The sequence below is a fragment of the Carlito syrichta genome, unplaced genomic scaffold (genome assembly GCF_000164805.1).
Source record: "Carlito syrichta isolate Samal-C Ts95f unplaced genomic scaffold, Tarsius_syrichta-2.0.1 Scaffold312068, whole genome shotgun sequence".
Classification (NCBI taxonomy): Eukaryota; Metazoa; Chordata; class Mammalia; order Primates; family Tarsiidae; genus Carlito; species Carlito syrichta.
The window spans coordinates 148,899-157,575 of record NW_007256164.1 but is presented as its reverse complement, the minus strand read 5'-3'; the positions used below and the strand labels follow the sequence as shown (position 1 = coordinate 157,575).

At 38.2% G+C, this 8,677-nt stretch overlaps 1 protein-coding gene across 1 annotated transcript in view; it reads left to right on the top strand.

The window, feature by feature from the left end:
• Window positions 1-8,677, top strand: part of LOC110596670 (zinc finger protein 850-like) — a 21,692-nt gene that overhangs the window by 309 nt on the left and 12,706 nt on the right. The gene's annotated exons all lie outside the window — the stretch shown is intronic.

Below are 8,677 nucleotides of genomic sequence, written 5' to 3'. Positions count from 1 at the left end.
GCCAAGTTGCCCAGGTGGGTCTCGAACCCACGGGCTCAGGCAATCCATTCACCTCAGCCTCCCAAAGCACAGGATTACAGGCTGAGCCACCGAGCCCACTGAAATGGTTTCTAAGAAGCCGGGTTTCTCTCTCTTGCTTTCACATCTATCGTTATATTCTTTGAAATTCTCCAAAAACCCTATTTCCCCTTTGATGATCTCCTTTTAATGTTACAGTGGAAATCAAAGTCCTCTAAATGGTTCTTAAGGGACTGCATAATCTGACTGTTCTCCTGTTGCTTTGAAGACATGGGAATATCCTCTTACTTTTTAGAAACTCTATGTTACACTATTTTTAAGTTCTCTTTTGGCATCATGTCTGAAACATGTGAAAAGCGTTGATTTTATTATTTGTTTTAGAACTTCCAGGAACACCACAAAAAGCGTTGATTTTATTATTTGTTTTAGAACTTCCAGGAACACCACAAGCAGCTGTTACATGTTTTTTACTTTATGGTTTTCTATCCTAGGGGGTTTCAAATGCAATTCTATTAATATTCTACTCAATCATTTTACCAGAATATAAACTATCTTCTTAAATATAGGAAAACCTAATGTTATTTTACTTTAAATTCTATTTTTTTTTTTGGACGAACTGAGATTGCTTGTTTAAACTCTACATGCCTAAATATCTTAGAACGTTGGTAAAGCTATATTAAATCCCACATGTTACTTTGTTTCCTAATAACTCTTTTAAGTCTTTTGTTTAGTATGATACTTAGGACTGGGTCTTATATAAATGCACGTATGCATACACAGATACACATATGTGTGTTTAACATCTAGATTTTTTCTTTCACAAAAAGAAATTGTATAACCATTCATTTGTGCAATGTAATGATTTAGTATTTCTATACATTGTGGTTGATGAATTCAGTCAAGTTAGTGAACATATCTATTATCATACAGAATTACTTACCGGTTTTGTTTTGTTTTAGTAGGAGTCTCACTCTGTTGCTCAGGCTGCAGCAAAGTAGCATGCTAATGGCCACCGAAACCTCAACCTGCTGGGCTCAGTTGATCCTTCCGTCTTAGCCTTCCATATAGCTGATAACCCCAGGTGTGCACCACCACACCCAGCTAATTTTTTATTTATTGCAGAAACTAGGTGTCACAGTGTTGCCCAGGGGACTTGAACCCCTGGACTCGGGCAATCCTGTCATCTCGACCTCCCCGAGTGCTGGGATTAGAGGCATGAGCCACCATGCCCAACTTATATTTATTTTTCTTTTCTTTTTTTTTGAGTTGGAGTCTCACTCTATCGCCCAGACTGGAGTGCAGTGGCATGCTCACAGCCACCACAGCCTCGACCTGCTGGGTTCAGGCTATCCTGCCGCTTTAGCCTTCCAAGTAGCTGGAACTACAGGTATGCACCACCACCTCTGGCTAATAGAGACGAGGTCTTGCCATGTTGCCCAGACTGGTCTCAAGCCCCTGGGCTCAGACAATCCTCTCGTCTCAGCCTCCCAAAGTGTTGTGATTAAAGGCATGAGCCACCCTGCCCAACTTATTTTTATTTTTTGTAATGAGAACACTTAATGACTACTATTTTTAAGCATATAATACATTACTTATAGCTATAGTCAATATGTTAGACATTAGATTCCTTAAACTCACTTATCTTATAACCGAAATTTTGTATCTTTTGAACAACATCTCTCATTTTCCCCACCTGCAGGTCCTGGTGACCACCATTGTATTTTTTGCCTCTTTGAGTATCTCATATTTTGATTCCACACATAAGTGAGATCACACAGTATTTGTGTGCCTGGTTTATTTCACTTAGCATAATGTCTAAAGTTTCATCCCTGATGTTGACATGGAAGAATTTGTTGATTTTTTTTGTTGTTATGGCTGAAAAATATTTTTTGGTTTATATTTATCATATTTTCTTTTTTCTTTTCTTTTTTTGAGTCGGTGTCACCCTTTGTTGCCCAGGCTGCACACTCACAGCCCCTGCAGCCTCGACCTGCTGGGCTTAGGTGATCCTTCTGCCTCAGATTTCCAAGTAGCTGGAATTACAGGCATGCACCACCATGCCCACACTAATTTATTATATTTTCTTAATCCATTCAGTATCCATAAACCTTTAAGTTGTTTTCATAGATTGGCCATTGTGACAAAGGCTGCGATGAACATAACGGTGTAGATGCTTCTGTGAGATAATGATTTTTTTTTTTTTTTGAGTTGGAGTCTCACTCTGTCACCCAGACTGGAGTGCAGTGGCTGCTCCTGGCCACCGCAGCCTTGACCTGCTGGACTCCAGCGATCCTTCTGCCTCAGCCTTCCAAGTGACTGGAACTACAGGCACGCGCTACCACACCCGGCTAACTTTTTGATTTATCGTAGAGATGAGGTCTCACCAAGTTGCCCAGGCAGGTGTTGAACCCACGAGCTCAGGCGATTCACTCACCTCAGCCTCCCAAGCCGCGGGATTACAGGCTGAACCACCGAGCCTGGCGAGATAATGATTATATCTCCTTGAGTTATACACACTGAAGGGAGATTTCTTGATTCTGTGGTTTTTTTTTATAAAAAATGTTCATAATCCTTTTGATAATGACTCTACCAGTTTAAAACTCACCAACAATGTACAGGATTTCTTTTTCTTCATGTCCTTGTCAAGACTTATCTCTATTTGTTGATTTTAGCCATCCTAATGAGTGTGAGATGAAATCTCATCATGTTGATTTGTGATTACCTAGTGATTGGTGATGTTGAGCACCATTTCATATACCTGTTGGCAATTTGTATGTCTTCAATCTATTCATTTCTTGCTTAATTTTTAGTCAAGCGATTATCATTTTATTATTTTTGCCTTTGATTTGTATTTGAATACTAACCTCTTGTCAAATATATGGTTTGCAATTATTTTCTCTTATTTTGTAAGCCTTCTTCCTGTTTCCTTTACTGTGCAGAAGCTTTTTTTAAAAAAATTTTATCTATTTTTTTGCTTGGTTTTTTTTTTTTAGTTGGAGTCTCACTCTGTCACCCAAGCTGGAGTGCAGTGGCACACTCATGGTCACTGCAACCTCGACATGCTGGGCTCAGGCGATCCTTCCACCTCAACCTTCCAAGTAGCTGGAACTATAGGCGTGTGCCAGCACACCCGGCTAATCACAAGTTTTTTAATTTGATGTAGGTCAGCTGTTTATGTTTGCTTTTGTTGCTGTACTTTTGGTCTCATCCGCAAATCATTGCCAAGACAAATTTCAAGGAGATGCTCAAAATCTTTTAAGACTTTTATTTTTGAGTCAGGGTCTCACTATGTAACACAGGCTAGAATGCAGTGGCACAATTAAGACTCAAGGCAAGCTGGGCTCGGTGGCTCAGCCTGTAATCCCAGCACTTTGGGAGACTGAGGTGAGTGGATTGCGAGGGTTCGAGACTCGCCTGGGCAACTTGGTGAGACCTCATCTCTACAATAAAATAAAAAATTAGCCAGGTGTGGTAGCGCGTGCCAGTAGTTCCAGCTTCTTGGAAGGCTGAGGCGGAAGGATTGCCAGAGTCCAGCAGGTCGAGGCTGCGGTGGCCGGGAGCATGCCACTGCACTCCAGTCTGGGTGACAGAGTGAGACTCCACCTCAAAAAAAAAAAAAAAAAATTCAAGGCAGCCTTGAGCTATTGGACGCTGATGGTTGTTCTGCCTCAGTCTTCTAAGAAGCTGGGATTACAGGCTAGTGCCAACACACCAGGCTAATGTTTTGGTTTTTTGTAGAAACGAGGTCTCGTTATAACATATTTCCTAGGCTGGTCTTGAACTACTTGGCTCGGGACATCCTCCTTGTGTTGGCCTCCCAAAGTGCTGAGATTATAGGCATGAGCCTCCACATCTAGCTGGTAGTGTCTTATTGAAGGTAACGTGTTGTCCAAAAGACTTATCCTTACTGTAACACATGACAAGATTTTTTTTTTTTTGAGTTGGCGTCGCACTCTGTCACCCAGGCTAGAGTGCTGTAGCACGCTCATGGCCACCGCAGCCTTGACCTACTGGACTCAGGTGATCCTTCTGCCTTAGCCTTCCAAGTAGCTGGATTTCCAGGCATGTGACACCACACCCAGCTAATTGTTTTATTTATTGTAGAGATGAAGTCTCACCAAGTTGCCCAGGCTGGTCTCAAGCCCATGGGCTCAGGCAATCCTCTCACCTCGGCCTCCCAAAGTGCTGGGATTATAGGTGTGAGCCACCACACCTGGCCGACAAGCTTTTGTGATGGTGAATAATCCTCTGTTGTATGTATATATGCCCAATCTCACCATCCATTCATTAAGGGGCATCAAAAGGTTGCTTCCATCTTTTGACTTTTATCAATAATGCTTTTGATTTGTATGAGTATGCAAATATGTCTTTCAGATACTGCCTTGACTACTTTGGATCCATACCCAGAAGTAGGATTGCTGAGTCATAGGGTAAAGTTTTTTTATTTTTCTGAAGAATTTTCATATTACTTTTCATGGTGGCTGCATCATTTTTTTCCCCCTAGGAAAAGTACATAAACATTCCATATTCTCCACATCCTTGACAACATTTGTTATTTTGTTTGTTTGATAGTGGCCTTCCTAGTGGGTATGAAGTTGTATGTCATTATGCTTTTGATTTGCATTTCTGTCAGCATTTCTCATTATGAATATCTTTTAATGCTTGTTGGCCATTTGTATATCTTTGGAGGAATGTCTGTTCTTTTCTTTGTCCATTTTTAATCATGCTGTTAAATTTCTGTTGTTGAGTTTTTAAGAGTTATTTATATATTCTGAATTTTAATGCCTATAAAATACGTAAATTATAAATGTTTTCTCACATTTTTAGGTGATGTTTTTATGCCGTTGAATATTTTTTATTGTTTCTTTTTTTATAGTGATTAGTTACTCCCATTTTACTTTTCTTTGTTGCTTATGCTCTTGATGTAATTTCTAAGGAAATATTGTCAAGATCAGTGTCTTACTCTTCATCTTATATTTGACTCTAATATCTTTATAAATATAACTTTTACATTTAAACATATAATCATTTAAGATACTTTTTGTATATGATTTGAGTCCATCTGTAAATTTATTTGTTTTGTAGATAGCTAGTTTTCCAACATCATTTTGTTTTGTTTTGTTTTTGTTTTTTTGGGGGGGGGAGTTGTAGTCTCACTCTGTCACCCAGGCTAGAGGGCAGTGGCACAGTCACGGCCACTGCAGCCTCGATCTGCTGGGTTCTGGCAATCCCTCCACTTCAGCCTTCCTAGTAGCTAGAGCTATAGGCACGAGCCACCATGCCTGGCTAATGTTTTGATGTATTGCAGAGATGAGGTCTTGCCAAGTTGTTCGGGCTGTTCTTGAAGCTGGCATCTCAGGCAATCCTCTCACCTCAGCCTCCCAAAGTGCTAGGATTATAGGTGTGAGCTACCATGCCTGGCTTACCATTTGATAAAGTAACTGTTTTCCCCCGTTGTGTGATTATACCAACCCTTGTCTTAGATTATTTAATTATGGTCATTAGGGTTCATTTTGGAGTTTTCTGTTCTGTTCGATTATCTGTTTGTTTTTCTGTATGTCAGTACCACTTTTTTATTTCTCTAACTTTGTAATATATTTTTAAATAAGGAAGTGTGATGTCTCTAACTTGCTTTTCTTTGCTAAGGCTAGGCTAATACTTTCTTGAGATCCTACTTATATATAAATTGTATATAAATTTTATGTTAAAACACATTTTGCTACAAAAATTACTATTTGAATTTTCATTGGAATCAGATTTAATTTGAGTATCACTTTGAGTATAGTTGACATCTTAACGATATTACAACTCATGATTTTTTTCTTCTAAGTTGGGGTTTCACTCTGTCTTCCATGCCGAAATGCAGTGACACAATCATAGCTCACCACATCCTCAACCTCTTGGGCTCAGGTGATCCTCCCATCTCAGTCCTTTGAGTAGCTGGGACAACAGGCATGTGCCACCACGCTTTATTAATTTTTTAGAATTTTTCAGGTCATGCTATGTTGCCCAGGCAGGTCTCTATCTCCTGGGCTCAAGTGACCCACTTGCTTCAGTCTACCAAAGTGCTAGTATTAAAAGCATGAGTCACCATGCCCCATCTAAATCTTCTGACTCTTGAACAAGAATGTAAAAATATATTGGTTAAGTTACACATATTTTTAGATTTATTGTTTTACTTCTGTTTTTAATTTATAGTTTTATTTCTTTGTGGTGAGAAAAAATCCATCGTATAATCATCTTTTTTGGATATAATAAGACTTGTTTTGTGTCCTAATACATTGTCTATCTTGGAGCATGTGTCCCGTGCAATTAAATACATTGTGTGTTCTGCTGCTATCCATTGGAGAGTTCTGTATAAGTCTTTTAGGTCTCTAGTATTGTTCAAGTTCTCTGTTTCCTTATTGATATCTTATTGATATTTCTTTTCATTATAGAAAGTGGAGCCGGGCTCAGTGGCTCAGCCTGTAATCCCAGCACTTTGGGTGGCTGAGGTGAGTGTATTGCCTGAGCCCGCGAGTTTGCGACCCGCCTGGGCAACTTGGCAAGACCTCATCTCTACAATAAATAAAAAAATTAGCTGGGCGTGGTAGCGATGCCTGTAATTCTAGCTACTTGGAAGGCTGAGGCGGAAGGATCGCCGGAGCCCAGAAGGTCGAGGCTGCGTGGCCGGGAGCGGCCACTGCACTCCAGTCTGGGTGACAGAGTGAGACTCCAACTCAAAAAAATAAAGAAAGTGGGATATTCTTTCACAGTTACTGTGTTGCTGTGTAGTTTTTGCTTTATTTTGTCAGTATTTGCTTCATATATTAGTTGCATATACATTTGTACCTGCTTTTGAGTCATAGTAAATTGGCTCTTTTTATTAATATATAATATTTTTTGCTTCTTGTGATAGTTTTTTACTTACTGTATGTTTTGTCTAATATAATGCAGCAATACTGTCCCTTTTTTTTCTGTCTTCTTTTGTAGTATTTGCATAGAATACAATAAATCTTCTACATATGGACCTTTAAGTTGCAAGCTTTCAAAGATGCAAATGTTTGTTTGCATGTTCAATTGTATAAGTGATTTTAAAAAATTTTTGTGTTTTATTTTTGCTTTATTTTTTGTTTTTTTAATGTATTATTTGTATGAAAACTATTATAAGCCTACTACAGCATAGTACTGTATAGTCTGTTATGATAACTGGGTGTCTAGGCTACCTTTGTTGGATGTACCCTGAAAAGAAAACTTTTTCATATTTAGGGGACATGCCGTAACTTCTTCCATTCTCCTTTGGCCTATTTGACTCCTTACAGCTAAAGTAAATCTCTGAAAGACAGTGTATTGTTTGTTTTTTATTTTGTTAGTCCTTCATATATTAAACGTAATTACTGAAAGGGTAAGGCTTACTATTGCCATTTTTAAGTTGTTTCCTATGTTTTCCTGTAACAATGTTTCCCTTCTTTTTACCTCTTACTTACTTCCTGTGTGTTTTTAGTATTTTTTGGTTTTTGTTTTGTAGTGACACACCTTGATTACTTTTTCTGTTTCCTTTTGGGTGCTTCTATGGGTATTTTTGTGATTTCTGTGACAAATGGAGAGTACATAAAACATCTTGGAAGTTATACCAGTGCATCTTAATGTCATGACAAGTTAACTTTGATTGCCTACAGGCACTCTTCTACCTTTTTACAACTCCCCTCACTGTACTGTTAATGTAACAAAATATAAATATTTTGTGTCTATTAATAAAGATGTACACAAATTCTGTTTTTAAAAATTTTGTCATAGACTTTGAACATTTTAGGCACCACCATTATAATAGCAGAGCATTTTATATTTGTATATACACTCTACATTTTAATCTGGTTTTATAATGCTGACCAGCATTAATTCATTTTTCAAGAAAAAGAAGTTTCTTGAGCATTTCTTGTAGGGCTGTTCTTGTGACGACAAACGACCTTAGCTTTTGTTTATCTTGATAAGTCTTTATTTTTTCTTATTTTTGACCTACAGTTTTTCTAGATCTAGTACATTTGGATTTATACTTATGAATTCTGCATCTGTGGTTTCAACCAACCAGGGATGAAAAAACATTTTATAAAAAATACATTGTTGCATCCTGTCATCAGGATATGGGCCTACTTGACTCTGTCCAATAATCCCCATGTTTATACATTTTACATTCTTTGTATTCATTTTGCTTTCTTGATTCAATATTTATAAATGATATATTTTAAATTTTCTGATTTTTTTTGTTGTTGTTGTTGTTGACTAAGACTATTATGCCCCTCAAGTGGATTTTTTTCAACTCATTCAACTCACAGTTTCCATTGGGTTCTTTTTGTAAATTTTATCTCTTCATTGATAGTTTGATTTTGTTCATACATCATTTTCCAAAACTTTTTGCCTGTCTGGGTTCTATGTTACTTATTGTGCAAATTCAAGATGGTTATTATGAACTTTTTGTCAGATAATAAACAGATCTCCCTTTTTTTTTAACCTTTAAATTTTTTATTTTAGACTTTTGGGGTACAATTCAGGGTTAGGTATACAGATATTCATTGCGAAGGTACCCTTGTTGATGAAGCGTGCCCCCCCCTCCCCAGGCAATTTCCCACTACTGCCGATCCCACCTACCCACCGCCCCACTCCACCGCAGTTTCCTACTACT